The sequence below is a fragment of the Panthera pardus genome, unplaced genomic scaffold, assembly GCF_024362965.1.
Source record: "Panthera pardus isolate Hobbes unplaced genomic scaffold, ASM2436296v1 HiC_scaffold_11, whole genome shotgun sequence".
Classification (NCBI taxonomy): domain Eukaryota; kingdom Metazoa; phylum Chordata; class Mammalia; order Carnivora; family Felidae; genus Panthera; species Panthera pardus.
Window position 1 is genome coordinate 530,395 of NW_026526666.1, and position 17,599 is coordinate 547,993.

The window sequence follows — 17,599 nt, forward strand, 5'->3', positions numbered from 1 at the left end:
TAGCAGTCATCACCAATCTAGAGTAAGTCATTCTCAGTCACAGCTTAGTGGAAGACAAAGACATGGATCAGGTCAAGGATGGAAACATGGCAGTTATGGAAGTGCTGAATATGATTATGGGCAGTCTGGGTATGGACCCTCTGGGGGCAGCAGAACAAGCAGCCACAATTCTAGCCCTTTGAGGTCAACAGAGAGAGCTGCAAACAATCAAGTGTCTACACATGGACAATTAATTTCTGGTTATGACCATACAGAATCAAAAGCAACTGAAATAACAGAAAGACAAGGTTCAAGTCATGGACAATCAGCTGATTCCCATAATCAGTCTGCATCCAGTGTAACTAGAAGGCAGGGATCTAGTCATAGGCATTCAGTAGTAAGTCATGAACCATCAAGTGACACTCATGTTCAATCTGGAAGGTGGCAGTCAAGCAATCATTCTATATTCAGCCATGGACAATCTATATCAGCTCATTGCCATTCAAAATCTGGTTCAGCTCTTAGGCAGGGATCCCATAGTGGTAATAAAGGGAATTCCAAAGATTGGGGGAAACAGATTCATGAATCATCAGGATCTACTCATAGACAGTCGGAGTTCAATAATATAAGTATGCATGAATCCAGCCAGGAGCATTTAGGAGACACATCTTCTCATGAGCAGATAAGATCCAGCACAAGTTTAGTAAGACAAGGATCAAGTAATAGACAATCAGTAGACATCCAGGGTCAATCTGGATTCAGCACCAATGAAAGACAAGTATATAGCCATGACCAATCAAGTGACAGCTATGAGCAGTCAAGTGATAGCAGAAGCAGGAGGCAAGGGTTCATTTCTAGTCACTCTCTTAATAGACAAGACCCTACAGGAAGTGAAAAATATGGGTATAGACATTCATCAAGCAGTAAAACCATACGGAGTGGGGAAAAACAAAAGCAAGGGCCCACATCAAGTTTGTTAGGAAGCATCAGTATATATAGTCAGGATGTGGACAACATGCATACAAGAAACTCTGAGGCCAGAGGTTGCCATAAAAGGGGGAGAACAGAATCAGGTTCCTTTTACTTAGAAGGTAACACTCCACTCTATGAATATGTCCAAGAACAAAGGTATTATTACTTTGAATAATTTGAAACCAACAGAAAACAAACTAGCTCAAATAAGAACCCAAAAAAGAAATGAGACATACAACATGGAATTAAGATACATGATCTTTTCTTTTGGTGGGGGGGGGGGGTATATAGCTGTCCTTTTATTTAACTGTAGCACTGTACTCATTTCTTTTGTTTGGTGCAAGGTTTTTGTAAGGCTCCACAATCACTAAGCTCTTTGGTTAGAAAACAATAAATGGAAGAAGTAAATAGCATTTGGAACTATATTCAGAACTATATGACAAAGTCATTTGGGTGCTTTAGGATAAAATGAGCATTTTTAAAAAATTTCTCAGACTCAGATTATGGACTTTCCAGATTTTATTTTAATTGACCACTGACAAACCTATCCAGGGAGCTAAGAAACATGATTTTGGAGCCAAAATTTCTCCAATAATATTGTAACACATTCCATGTTCTGAACAAAGAATGTTATAGTAGGTGATGAGTCAGAATATTTGCATCTTTTGTGCCACCACTGGAACTAGATACTACTATTTTTGAATTTATTGTCATGATCTCCTATATTGCATAAAATCGTCAATAAATTTTACATCAAGGTAAGGTTTCTCTTCTCTTTTATCCTCACAAACACAAATACAGCTCCCTGTCCCGGGGACAGATGCACATTTCGTTCTTCTGCCTCTGGACACCCAGATGTAAGTGAAGCATCAAGACACCAATAACAAAGAGTCCAGAAAAGGTGAAACTCAACTACATCTAGTCCTCTCCTCAATCTAATCATTATCCAAAGCATTTATAGGAAGAGATGGTTTATACTGAGAAGTCAGATGTTTTAGTTAATCATGATCATTACAACAACCATTGTCAAACATGACTTGAGAAACCTAAACTCTGGAAATAAGAGGTATGCACCATAGACTCTCTCTGATAAATACACTAATTGAAATCCCTCCCCCATCAATGCAGGCTAATGGGAGTGGAGGCTAATGGAGTCCTGAAGTTTCCAAATGAAAAAAAAAAAAAAAAGCAATAAAAAATATACTCTTGCCTAGGAGGAAAACAATACATACATTTATTATGAATAGCAAAATATGTAAAAAGGAATAGAAAATATATACAAAAGATACTAACCTCAGTAGAAAGTTTACTATAAAATCTAAAGAAAATGTTCAGAATACTATAACTCATAAGGACTTTAAACATCATCCCCACAATTTACAGACTGAAAGAAAATAATCCAAGCAAGACTTATTTAATCTAACCAAAAAGAATGATAATGCCCTAAATCAGAATCTGGTATCCTATCATTCTCTCCTCCCCCAAAAAACTGAAGCTACTTTTCTTCCACCTCCACTTTTGAAATTCAAACTGAAGTAAAATTCATCAGTGGGTGTCCCTATTGGGGGCAGAAGTTATATGAAAAACAAAACATGGGCTCTGTTTTCTTATTATACTCAGAATATATTCTATCTAGTTTTTAATATTTTAAGCAAGATGATATAAACTTTGACCACCGTGCTATGTGGTCAACAGAACATTAGTCATATTAGTTTATTAGTGAAAAAAAATAAAATACTTAATGTACTATTAATGTACACAGAAAAAAAATAACTGAGTCTATGATAGTTAATCCTAAATAATAATCAATTCATACATTCACCATTCATTCACTAAGTAAATAGTAATTATCAGAGCACCATTAGAAATTTAAATATTGGTGGGTGCCTGGGTGGCTCAGTCGGTTAAGCATCTGACTTCAGCTGAGGTCATGATCTCATGGTTTGTGAGTTCCAGCCCCGCATCAGGCTCTGTGCTAACAGGTCAGAGCCTGGAGCCTGCTTCTGATTCTGTGTCTCCCTCTCTCTCTGCCCCTCCCCTGCTCATGCTCTGCCTCCCTGTGTCTCTCAAAAATAAACAAACATTAAAAAATAAGAAGAAATTTAAATATTGGTAGAGGGAGCATAGAGGATGGAGTAATGGGAGGACCCTATGCTTACCTGTCCCTCAAGACAGCTAGACAAATATCAAATTATTGTGATATAACACCCAAGAAATAGATCTGAGGACTGACAGACAGCTAGATAAATATCAAATTATTGTGATATAACACCCAAGAAATAAATCTGAGGTCTGACAGAACAAACTGCACAACCAGAAGGAGAGAAGAGGTCATATCATGGAAGGTAGGAGGTGTGGAGATGTGATTTGGGGGAAAAAAGAGGGGAGGGGAGGGATCCCTGATCATGGAGAGGTGGGGAGGGAGGGAGGGAGAGAGGGGGGGAGAGAGAGAGAGAGAGACAGAGAGAGAGAGAGAGAGAGAGAGAGAGAGAGAGAGAGAGAGAGAGCGCGCACACAGGGATCACACAAGGAAAACACTTCCCCGAAGCCACTGACTGGGAAAATGAGAGGGGCTGATTATCAAGAGTTTTTACAACCAGCGGAGCTCAAAGACTGGAATTATAGAAGTCTGCACTGTGGCTGGTGTGGAACTCAGTGGGCACTGCAGTGTTCCTCTGGAGAAGGAGGGCAAAGGCCTGGGAGCAGACACTGCAATTTGAGGATACCCTGGGATGCACAGGAAAAGATGGATTGCCCTTCTTGGAGTGCATCTGGGAGAGCTGATACTGTCTCTCAGGGGACAAAAGAGTCAGTGGGTAACATTGTATCCCCCACCCCTTAGTATAGGTGGCAGACGCACCTGCTGAGGGCAGCTAACCTGGATATAGGCTTTTGTTGCACTTTAATCTAAACTCCAAGCTCCTGCATGTTGATGCTACTGACCTTCTGAGACAAACCAGCACCAACCCCAGTGAGGTGAGATCCACCCCCAGGGGTTTACTGCAGGACCATACCATGCCAATTTCCTAAAGTCTGGAGTTTTGAAACTCAGCTGGCCTGCCTGGGATAAAACACAGGTGCACTGCACAGCTGGGTAGACACAGAGACACAGAAAGAGTGAGAGGAGAGATATGAGGGAGGCCTGTAACACACAAGGGGAGATTGTTTGCTCTTCTAGGAGGGCTTCCCAGACAGTGGCAAATGTGAACTTCCTTGTCTGGGGACGAGAGAGAGAGAGCTGGCACCATTGTTCTCCCCCACCCATCAGCATGGACTGACTTCAGTGAGCAACACATTGCCCACAGTGAAGGCCTGAGATGCTTAGACCAACCCCACCTCACAGAGCTCTGCAGGTGCTTCTTTTCTAGGGCAAGTGTGCCTGAGAACCAGAGCAATGGTCCCCTTCCCCAGAAGAACAGCACCCCCCACCCCATGCACCAAGTCCACTGACCACAGACTGCCAAAAGGCTTCAGCTCTAGGGGAATAAGCACCAAGCCTCTTTTAACAAGCAGACAAAAGCACTCTTAGTTAAAACTTGCCACTTTCTGGAAAAGGTCCAGATAATCCCCATTTCAGGTAAGGAGAAACTCCCAGAGGACTGACCTGAGGGAAACACAGCAGCAAAGTGCAAACAGCATACACCAGAGACACATACTGAAGAACCAGTCCTTGGATACTATATGACATCTTCTGAATAAAGCCATTACTCTCAGAAGCAGGAAACACAGCAGGCTTTCCTAACACAGAGAAGAATATAGAGACCTAGACAAAATACCAAGATGGAAGTATTCATCCCAAAGGAAGTAACAAGAAAGGGTCACAATCAAGGATCTAACCACAACAGATATAAGTAATATGCCTGATTCAGAATTTAAAACAACAATCATAAGAATACCAGCAGGGCTTGAGAAAAGTATAGGAGACACAAGGGAGTACCTTACCACAGAGATAAAAGACTTAAAAACTAGTCAGGCTGAAATACAAACTGCTAAAACTGAGATGCAAAATGGGCTGAAAATAATGACCACAAGGAAAGAAGAAGACAAATGAATAAGTGATAGAGAAGATAAAATTAAGGAAAATAATGAAGCTAAAAACAAGAGAAAAAGAAAAATATTGGGTCATGAAGGTAGACTCAGGGAACTCAGCCACTCCATAAAACATAGTAACATCTGTATTATAGGAAGAGTCCCAGAAGAAGAATAGAGGGGAAATGGGGTAGAATGTTTATTTGAGCTGAAAACCTCCCTACTCTGGGAAAGAAATCAGACATCCAAATCCAGGAGGCACAGAGAACTCCCATCAAAATCAACAAAAGCAGGCCAACAACAAGTCATATCATAGTAAAAATTGCAAAATATAGAGATAAGGAAAAAAGTCATAAATGTAGCAAGGGAAAAGAAATACCAAACTTACAAGGTAAGACAAACAAGGTTAGCAGCAGATCTCTCCAAAGAAACTTGGCAGGCCAGAAGGGAGTGGCATGATGTATTCAACAAGTTGAATGGGAAAAATATGCAGCCAAGAATACTCTATCCAGCAAGGCTACCATTCAGCACAGAAGGTGAGATAAAGAGTTTTCCAGATAAACAAACGCTAAAGGAGTTCATTACCAGTATTTTCCAGATAAACAAACACTAAAGGAGTTCATTACCAGTAAATGAGCCCTGCAAGAAATACTAAAGAGGATTATTTGAATGGGAAGGAAAGGATCAAAAGTTACAGATTATAAAGGATTATTAAAAAATTATAAAAGATTATAGAAAATTTCCAGAAACAATGACAAAACATGTAGTAAAATAAAATGTCATTCAATAAAATAATATGTATCATTCATATCTATCAATAATCATTGTGATAAAAATTGACAAAATGCTCCATTCAAAAGATATACAGTGTTAGAATGGATTAAAACAAAAACAAAAACAAACAAACAAAAAACAAGAGCCATCTATATGCTGCATACAGGAGACTCATTTTATACCTAAAGACATCTGTAGATTGAAAGTCAGAGGATGAGAACCATTTATCCTGTTAGTGGACATCAAAACAAAACCAGAGTAGCCTTACTTATATCAGACAATAAGATTTTAAAACAAAGACTGTAATAAGAGATGAAGAAGGGCACTATATCATAACAGAGAGGTCTATCCAACAAGATCTAACAATTATATATTTATGCCATCAATTTGGAAGCAACCAAATATAAAAAAAAATTAATAATAAACATAAGGAACTCATTGGTAATAATACAATAATAGAAGGGGACTTTAACACACCACTAAAAGCAATGGACAGATTATCTAAGCAGAAAATCAATAAATAAGGAAACAATGGCTTTGAATGACATAGTGGGCCAGATGGACTTAAGAAATATATTCAAAACATTTCAACCTAAAGCAGTAGAATACACATTCTTTTCAAGTGCACATGGAACATTCTCCAGAACAGATCACATACTGGGTCACAAATCAGGCCTCAACAAATACAAAAATACTGAGGTCACACCATGCATATTTTTCAACCACAATGCTACAATTTGAAGTCAACCACATGAAAAACTTTTGAAAGGCAAGGACTACATGGAGGTTAAAGAACATCCTACTAAAGAAGGAATTAGTTAACCAGGAAATTAAAGAAGAAATTTAAAAATACATGGAAACAAATAAAAATAGAAATATAATGATCCAAAACCTTTGGAATGCAGCAGAAGCAGTAATAAGCAGTAATAAGAGGGAAGCACATAGCAAAACAGGCCTATCTCAAGAAGCAAGAAAACTCTCAAAAACACAACCTAACATACAACTAAAGGAGTTAGAAAAAGAACAAATGAAGCCTAAAGCCAGCAGAAGAAGGGAAATAATAAAGATTAGAGCAGAAATAAATGATATAAGAAAAAATACATCAATAAAACCTACAGCTAGTTCTTTGAAAGAATTAATAAAATTGATAAACCCCTAGCAAAACTTATCAAAAAGAGAAAGGACACAAATAAATAAAATCACAAATGAGAAAGATCATAACCAACACCACAGAAATACAAACAATTATAAGAGGATATTATGAAAATTACATGCCAACGAATTGGGCAGTCTGAAATAAATGGATAAATTCCTAGAAACATTAACTATGAAATCTGACACAGGAACAAATAGAAAATATGGAATGACTGATAACTAGCAAACAAATTGAATAAGTAATCAAAATTCTCCCAAAAAATAAAAGTCCAGTGCCAGATGGCTTCCCATCTGGGGAATTCTATCAGACATTTAAAGAAGTGAATACCTATTCTTCTCAAACTGTTCCAAAAAACAGAAATGGAAGGAAAACTTCCAAAGTCATTCTCTGAAGCTAGCATCACCTTGATTCCAAAACCAGACAAACATCCCACTAAAAAAGAGAATTACAGGCCAATATCCCTGATGAACATGGATGTAAAAATTCTCAACAAAATACTAGCAAAATGATCCCAAAGTGCATTAAAAGAATCATTCACCACAAGCAAGCGGGATTTATTCCGGGGCTGCAAGGATGGTTCAATATTCACAAATTAATGTGATATACCACATTAATGTAAGGATCAGAACTACATGATCCTCTCAATAGACGCAGAAAAAGCATTTGACAAAGTCCATTTGACAGCATCCAATTCTGATTAAAAATAAGAAATAAAAAAAATTTTAAAACCTCAACAAAGTAGGGATAGATGGAATTTACCTCAACATCATAAAGCCCATATATGAAAGACCCATAGCTAATATCATCCTCAATGGGGGAAAACTGAAAGCTTTTCCTCTACAGTGAAGAACAAGACAGGGATGTCCACTCTCACCATTATTACTTTAGTACTAGAAGACTTAGGAGAGTTAAGATGGCGGAGGAGCAGCGAGACCCTAAGCTTGTCCCATCCCTCCAACACTACTAAATAGTAATCAAATCATTCTGAACAGGCAAGAAATCAATTACAGGTCTGAGAGAACAAAACCACAAGTCTGCAAGTAAAAAAGTGACCACCTTCCGGAAAACAGGAGGTGCAGAGATATGATTTGGGGGAGACAAAGCTGTGGTTACAGCAGCAGAGAGGGAGCCTGTTTATGCAAGCTACCGCAGAGTATTATAAGCAGCAGATAGCAAAATCTGAACTTTTAGCAGTCTACTATAGTGGGAGATGTGCCTGGCTCAAAGGTGCTTAGGTGGCAAAGTGGGGAGGAATCCCAGGAATGACATCATGGTCTGAGGATCCCCTGGGTTGAAAGAAGGATGGGTGGTGCCAATGTGCTACACTGTTTCAGGCATAGGGGAAGGGTACTGGGACTGAAGGTAGCAAGCAGGGGTTCCGGCTTTCTGCTATGTTTTGACATAACTTCTGAACAGCTGTGAGGTCATGGGATCACTTTCCCCGGCAAAAGGCACAGTGAGACCCTCCCCCAGAGGAACAGAGTGCATCTCTGGAGTGGAAGTCCCTAAAATTTGGAGTTTTGAAACTCAGTCACGTGCCTGAGATTAAAAAGCTTAGATATAGGCAATGTGAACACAGGGTTCTGATGGAAACTGGGGACAAAAGAGGGGTTATTGATTGCTCTTCTGCGAGGGTTCCCTGAAGAGAGGGGAACACAGTCTTTAGGCTCTGGGGCTAGAGAGCAGGGCTCCACTATATTCATCCAACCAATCAGCAGTGAAAGCAACACAGCACCACCTACTGGAAGCCAGATCTGCCTACACTAAGCCCCAACACCTGCAACGGAAGATGCATTTCCCCTGAAAGAAGTCAGCCTGAGAATAAATACAGCAGGCCCTTTCCCCAGAAAGGACTTGCTTGAACCTAGTCTACTGACCAAAGAGTGACACAAAGGTTCAGCTCTAGCAGAAACAGGATCTAATTTCATGTTTATTTTTCTCTTTATTTTTTTTAATTTTCACTTATTTTCTTTGTTAAAATTTTTTATTACATATATATACATATATGTATACACACACACACACACACACACATATATATATATATATATATATATATATATATATATATATATATATATTAGATTTTTTCAATGCTTATTTTGGAGAGAGAGACCACGCACACTGGTAGGGAAGGGGTGGGGGGGAGGCACAGAGGATCTGAAGCGAGGTCTGTTATGACAGCAGATAACCTGATGTGAAGCTCTAACTCATGAACTGTGATCTCATGACCTGAGCCAAAGGCCAAAGTCAGATACTTAACTGAGCCACCCAGGCACCCATATACATATATATATATGTGTGTGTGTGTGTGTGTGTGTGTATGTGTGTATTTTTTTTAACTTAAAAACTTTTTTGTTAGTTCATTTTCATTTTATTTTATTTTACATTATTTTTATTTTTGGATCTAGATTTTTTTTAACAAGCAGACCAAAACACGCCCAGGACCTAGTTTGGTTTTTTTGTTTGTTTCATTTTTGGCTTTTTTTTTAGGGAAGTTTTTTGCTTTTGCTCTTTGTTACTTGTTTTTTCCTCTTTTCTTTTCTGGACAAAATGACAAGGAGAAATTCACCCCAAAAGAAAGAAGAGGAAGTAGGACTCACGGCCAGGGATTTAATCAATACAAATAATAAGTAAGCTTTCTGAACTAGAATTTAAAATAACAACTATAAAGTGGTGCCTGGGTGGCTCAATCAGTTAAGCAGTGGACTTCAGCTCAGGTCATGATCTCACGGTTTGTGAGTTCAAGCCCCACGTTAGGCTCTATGATGACAGCTCAGAGCCTAGAGCCTGCTTCAGATTCTGTGTCTCCCTCTCTCAATGCCCCTCCCCTGCTCACACTCTGTTTCTCTCTCTCTCAAAAATAAACATTAAAAAAAATTTTAAATAACAATTATAAGGATACTAGCTGGCCTTGACAGAGGCAGTGAAGATAAAAGAGAATCCCTTTCGATGTCCACTCTTGCCACTGCTATTCAACATAGTATTGGAAGTCTTAGCCTCTGCAATCAGACAACACAAAGAAATAAAAGGCATCCAAATCAGCCAGGAGGAGGTCAAACTTTCACTCTTCACAGATGACATGACACTGTATATGGAAAACCCAAAAGATTCCACCAAAAACTGTCAGAATTAATTCATGAATTTAGCAAAGTTTCAGGATATAAAATCAACACAGAGAAATCGGTTGTGTTTCTATACACCAACAATGAAGTGACAGAAAGAGAAATCAAGGAATCAATCCCATTTACAGTTGCACCAAAAACCATAAAATACCTAGGAATAAATCTAACCAAAGAGGTGAAAAATCTATACACTGAAAACTATAGAAAGTTTATGAAAGAAATTGAAGAAGACACAAAGAAATCGAAAAAGGTTCCATGCTCCTGGAGAGGAAGAACAAATATTGTTAAAACGTTGATACTACCCAAAGCAATCTACATATTCAGTGCAATCCCTATCAAAATAACACCAGCATAACACTCTCCAGTTCCATCCACATTGCTACAAAAGCCCATGAGACTCTTAAAAACTGAGAATTGAGGGTTGATGGGGGGTGAGAGGGAGGGGAGTGTGGGTGATGGGTATTGAGGAGGTCACCTTTTGGGATGAGCACTGGGTGTTGTATGGAAACCAATTTGACAATAAATTTCATTAAAAAAAAACAAAAACAAAATACCACCAGCATTCTTCACAGAGCTAGAACAAATAATCCTAAAATTTGTATGGAACCAGAAAAGAGCCCGAATAGCCAAAGCAATCTTGAAAAGAAAACCACAGCAGGAGGCATCACAATCCCAGACTTCAAGCTATACTACAAAGCTGTAATCATCAAGGCAGTATGGTACTGGCACAAGAACAGACATTCAGATCAATGGAACAGAATAGAGAACCCAGAAATGGACCCACAAACATATGGCCAACTAATCTTTGACAAAGCAGGAAAGAATATCCAATGGAATAAAGACAGTCTCTTCAGCAAGTGGTGCTGAGAAAACTGGACAGCGACATGCACAAGAATGAACCTGGGTCACTTTCTTACACCATACACAAAAATAAACTCAAAATGGATGAAAGACCTCAATGTAAGACAGGAATCCATCAATATCCTCCAGGAGAAAACAGACAAAAACCTCTTTGATCTTGGATGCAGCAACTTCTTACTCAACCCATCTCCAGAGGCAAGGAAAACAAAAGCAAAAATGAACTACTGGGACCTCATCAAAATAAAAAGCTTCTGCACAGCGAAGGAAACAATCAGCAAAACTAAAAGGCAACCGATAGAATGGGAGAAGATATTTGCAAATGACATATCAGATACAGAGTTAGTGTCCAAAATCTATAAAGAACTTATGAAACTCAACACCCAAAAAACAAATAATCCAGTGAAGAAATAGGAAAAAGACATGAAGAGACACTTCTCCAAGGAAGACATCCAAAGGGCCGACACATGAAAAAATGCCCAACAAAACTCATCATCAGGGAAATACAAATCAAAACCACAATGAGATACCACCTTACACCTGTCAGAATGGCTAACATTAACAACTCAGGCAACAACAAATGTTGGTGAGGATGCGGAGAAAGAGGATCTCTTTCGCATTGTTGGTGGGAATGCAAACTGGTGCAGCCACTCTGGAAAACAGTATGGAGGTTCCTCAAAAAAGTAAAAATAGAACTACCCTACGACCCAGCAATTGCACTACTAGGCATTTATTCAAGGGATACAGGTGTGCTGTTTTGAAGGGACACATGCACCCCAATGTTTATAGCAGCACTATCAACAATAGCCAAAGTATGGAAAGAGCCCAAATGTCCATCAATGGATGAATGGATAAAGAAGATGTGGTATATATATACAACAGAGTATTACTCGGCAATCAAAAAGAATGAAATCTTGCCATTTGCAACTATGTGGATGGAAATGGAGGGTATTATGCTAAGTGAAATTAGTCAGAGAAAGACAAAAATCATATGACTTCACTCATGTGAGGACTTTAGGAGACAAAACAGTGAACATAAGGGGAGGGAAACAAAAATAATATAAAAACAGGGAGGGGGACAAAACAGAAGAGATTCATAAATATGGAGAACAAACTGAGGGTCACTGGAGGGGCTGTGGGAGGGGGGGATGGGCTAAATGGGTAAGGGGCACTAAGGAATATACTCCTGAAATCATTGTTGCACTATATGCTAACTAATTTGGATGTAAATTAAAAAAAAAACCATAAAAAATTAAAATTAAAAAAAATAAAAAATTAAGAGAATCCCTTTCTGTAGAGATAAAAGAACTAAAATCTATTCAGGTCAAAATTAAAAATGCTATATCCAAGATGCAAACCCGAAAGGATGCCATGACAGCGAGGATAGATGAGCCAGAGGGACAAATTAGTGACAGAGAATATGAAATTATGGAAAACAATGAAGCTGAAAAGAAGAGGGAAACAAAATTCAAGGATCACAAAGGCAGACTTAAGGAACTCATAGGAATCTCAGAAAATGAGAGAAAAAAAAGGGCAGAAGGCTTATTCAAACAAACTATAGCTGAAAACTTCCCTAATCTGAGGAAGGATGAGACATCAAAATTGAAGCACAGAGTACTCCCATTAAATTCTTCAAAAGCTGGCCATTGCCAGGACATATCATAGTCAAATTCACAAAATACATAGGCAAGGAAAGAATCCTGAAATCAGCAAGGCAAAAAAGCCCTTAACCTACAAGGGAAGACAGATCAGGTTCACAGCAGATCCATCCACAGTAACTTGGCAGGCCAGAAAGGAGTGGCAGGATGTATTCAATGTTCTGAATAGGAAAAATATGCAGCCAAGAATTCTTTGTCCAGCAAGGCGGACATTCAGAATAGAAGAGACAAAGGATTTCCCAGACAAACAAAAACTAAAGGAGTTTGTGACCATTAAATCAGCCTTGAAAGAAATTTTAAGGGGAGACTCTTCAAGTGGAGAGAAAAAAAAAAAAACCCAAAGCAGCAAAGACTAGAAAGAACCAGAAAACATCATCAGAAACACCAAATCTACAGGTAACACAATGGCACTAGATTCATATCTTTCAATAATCACTTTGCATGTAAATAGACTAAATGCTCCAATCAAAAGACACAGGGTGCCAGAATGGATTAAAAAAAAACAAGTTCTATCTGTATGCTGCCTATGAGAAACTAAATTTAGACCTGAGGACGCCTGCAGACTGAAAGTGAGGGAATGGAGAACCATCTAGCTTAATGGGCACCAAAAGAAAGCTGGAATATGGCCAACTAATCTTTGACAAAGCAGAAAAGAGCACCCAATGGAAAAAAGACAGTCTCTTTAGCAAATGGTGTTGGGAGAACTGGACAGCAACATGCAGTAGAATGAAATTAGACCACTTTCTTACACCATTGACAAAAACAAACTCAAAATGGATGAAAGACCTAAATGTGAGACAGGAAACCATCAAAACCCTAGAGGAGAAAGCAGGCAACCACCTCTTTGACCTGAGCTGCAGCAATTGCTTACTCGACACATCTCCAAAGGCAAGGGAATTAAAAGCAAAAATGAACTATTGGGACCTCATCAAGATGAAAAGTTTCTGCACTGCAAAGGAAACAATCAAGAAAACTAAAAGGCAACTGACAGAATAGGAAAAGATATTTGCAAATTACATATCGGATAAAGGGCTAGTATCTGAAATATATAAAGAACTTACCAAACTCAACACCCAAAAACCAAATAATCCAGTGAAGAAATGGACAGAAGACATGAATAGACACTTTTCCAAAAAAGACATCCAGATGGCCAACAGACAAAAAGATGCTCAACGTCACTCATCAGGGAAATACAAATCAAAGTCATAGGGAGATACCACCTTACACCAGTCAGAGTGGCTAAAATGAACAAAGCAGGAAACTACAGATGCTGGCAAGGGTGTGGAGAAATGGGAACCCTCTTGTACTGTTTGTGGGAATGCAAATTGGTGCAGTCATTCTGGAAAACAATGTGGATTTTCCTCAAAAAATTAAAAACAGACCTACCCTATGACCCAGCAATAGCACTACTAGGCATTTACCCAAGGGATACAGGAATGCTGACGCATAGGGGCACATGTACACCAATGTTTATAGAAGCGCTTTCAACAATAGCCAAATTATGGAAAGAGACTAAATGTCCATCAACTGATGAATGGATAAAGAAGATGTGGTTTATATATACAATAGAATACTACTTGTCAATGAGAAAGAATGAAATCATGCCATTTGCAGCAATGTGGATGGAACTGGAAGGTATTATGCTGAGTGAAATAAGTCAGTCAGAGAGGGACAGATATCATAAGTTTTCACTCATATGTGGATCTTGAGAAACTTAACAGAAGTCCATGGGGGAAAGGCAGGGGGGAAAAAACAGTTACAAACAGAGAGGGAGGGAGGCAAACCACAAGAGACTCTTAAATATAGAGAACATACTGAGGGTGGATGGGGGCAGTGGGACACAGGAGAAAATGGGTGATGGGCACTGAGAAGAGCACTTGTTAGGATAAGCACTGGGTGTTGTATGTAAGCCAATTTGACAATAAATTATATTTTAAAAAAAGAAAACTGGAGTAACCATACTTCTATCAGACAAACTAGATTTTAAAAGAAAGACTGCAACAAGAGATGAAGAGGAGCATTATATCATAATTAAGGGGTCTATCCATCAAGAAGATCTAACTATTGTAAATATTTATGCCCCCAACTTAGAACACCCAAATATAAAAATCAATGAATAACAAGCATAAAGAAACTCATTGATAATGATACAATAAGGGAGATTAACATTCCTCTTATAGCAATGGACACATCATCTAAGCAGAAAATCAACAAGGAAACAATGGCTTTGAATGACACACTGGACCAGATGAACTTAACAGATATATTCAGAACATTTCATCCTAAAGCAGTAGAATACGCATTCTTTTTGAGTACACATGGAACATGCTCCAGAAAAGACCACTTATTGGGACACATCTGTCCTCAACAAGTACAAAAAGATCAAGGTCATACTATGCATATTTTCAGATCACAACTCTATGAAACTTGAAGTCAACCACAGAAAACAATTTGGAAAGCCCTCAAAAACATGAAGGTTAAAGAACATCCTACTAAAGAATGAATGGGTTACCAGGAAGTTAAAGAAGAAATTTTAAAAATGAATGAAATCCAATAAACATGAAAACAAGACAGCACAAACCCTTTGGGATGCTGCAAAAGCAGTCCTAGAGGGAAATATATTGAAATTCAGGCCTATCTCAAGAAGCAAAAAAGGTCCCAAATACACAACCTAACCTTACACCTTAAGGAGCTAGAAAAGGAACAGCAAATAAAGCCTAAAACCAGCAGAAGGGAAATAATAAAGATTAGAGCAGAAATAAATGGCATGGAAACAAACAAACAAAAAAACCAGTAGAACAAATCATGAAACTTAAATGAACAAAATTGATAAACCCCTAGCCAGACTTCTCAAAAAGAAGAGAGGACCCAAAGTATGAATGAGAGGGAAGATCACAACCAATACCATAGAAATACAAACATTTATAAGAGACTACTATGAAAATTTACATGCCAACAAACTGGGCAATCTGGGAGAAATGGACAAATTCCTAGAAACTCACAAACTCCCAAAACTGAAACAGAAAGAAATAGAAAATCTTAAGAGACTCATAACCAGCAAGGAAATGGAATCAGTAATCAAAAACCTCTCAGCAAACAAGGCATCCTAGACCAGATGGCTTCCCATGTTCTACCAGACATTTAAAGAAGAGTGGAGGTTCCTCAAAAAATTAAAAATAGATCTACCCTATGGCCCAGCAATAGCACTGCTAGGAATTTATCCTAGGGATACAGGAGTGCTGATACATAGGGGCACTTGTACTCCAATGTTTATAGCAGCACTTTCAACAGTAGCCAAATTATGGAAAGAGCCTAAATGTCCATCAACTGATGAATGGATAAAGAAATTGTGGTTTATATACACAATGGAATACTACGTGGCAATGAGAAAAAATGAAATATGGCCTTTTATAGCAACGTGGATGGAACTGGAGAGTGTTATGCTAAGTGAAATAAGTCATAGAGAGAAAGACAGATACCATATGTTTTTACTCTTATGTGGATCCTGAGAAACTTGGTGGAGGACCACGGGGGAGGGGAAGGAAAAAAAAAAGGAAAGGTTAGAGAGGGAGGGAGCCAAAACATAAGAGACTCTTAAGAACTGAGAACAAACTGAGGGTTGATGGGGGGTGGGAAGGAGGGGGGGGGTGATGGGTATTGGGGAGGGGAGCTGTTGGAATGAGCACTGGGTGTTGTATGGAAACCAATTTGACAATAAATTTCATATTTAAAAAAATAAAATAAAATAAAAAGCCAAAAAAAAGAAATAATAATAATAATAATAATAATAATAACAATAATAAAGAAGAGTTAATACCTATTCTTCTCAAACTGTTCCAAAAAGTAGAAATGGAAGGAAAACTTCCAAACTCATTCTCTGAGGCCAGCATTACCCTGATTCCAAAACCAAAGATCCCACTAAAGAAGACAATTACAGGCCAATATCCTTGATGAAAATGGATGCAAAACTTCTTAACAAAATACTAGTAAATCGAATTCAACAGTACATTTAAAAAATTATTCACCATGATCAAGTGGGATTTATTCCTGGGCTGCAGGGATAGTTCAATATTCACAAATCAATCAACGTGATACACCACATTAATAAAAGAAAGGATAAGAACCATATGATCCTCCCAATAGATACAGAAAAAGCATTTGACAAAATACAGCATCGATTCTTGATAAAAACCTTCAACAAAGTAGGGATGGAAGGAACATACCTCAACATCATAAAGGCCATATATCAAAGACCCATAGCTAATATCATTCTCAATGGGAAAAAACTGAGAGTTTTTCCTCCATGGTTAGGAACAAGACAGGGATGTGCACTCTCACCATTGCTACTTAACATAGTACTGGAAGTCTTAGCCTCAGCAATCAGACAACAAAAAGAAATAAAAGCCATCCAAGTTGGCAAGAAAGAAGTCAAACTTTCACCATTTGCAAATGACATTTGTGCACTCACTGCCATTTTTGACCGACATCCACAGAAATGAATCAGGCAATGCCTTGGCCTCTCCATCCATGGAAGCCCTTTCCTGCCTATTCACCCCAGGCATTCAGACCTGTCACTGCCAGTAGCCTGTGTGCTCTGTGGTTTTCCTCCCTCCCGCCCTATTCATCCCCTCTCTGATTCTGCAAGTCAGAGATTTCTCTCTCCCCTCAGCCAGCCCCAGCAGCAGCAGCCAGTCATATCCATTGTTTTGCTCTGGTGCAGTATACCACCGGCCAATTCCCCTGGAGGTTGCTATCCGCCCCAGCCACATACTGCTTCTGCTCTGTGCATGTGCAGAGGTGCAAGGGCAAGAAAGGTTTTCTATGTAGAAAACCCAAAAGAGTCCACCAAAAAATTGCTAGAACACATGAATTCAGCAAGGGTGTAGGATATAAAATCAACGTGCAAAAATCTGCTGCATTTCTATACACCGATAACGAAGCAACAAAAAAAGAAATCAAGGAATCAATTCTACGTGCAAATGCGCCAAAAACAATAAGGTATCTTTGAATAAATCTAACTAAAGAGGTAAAATATCTGTACTCTGAAA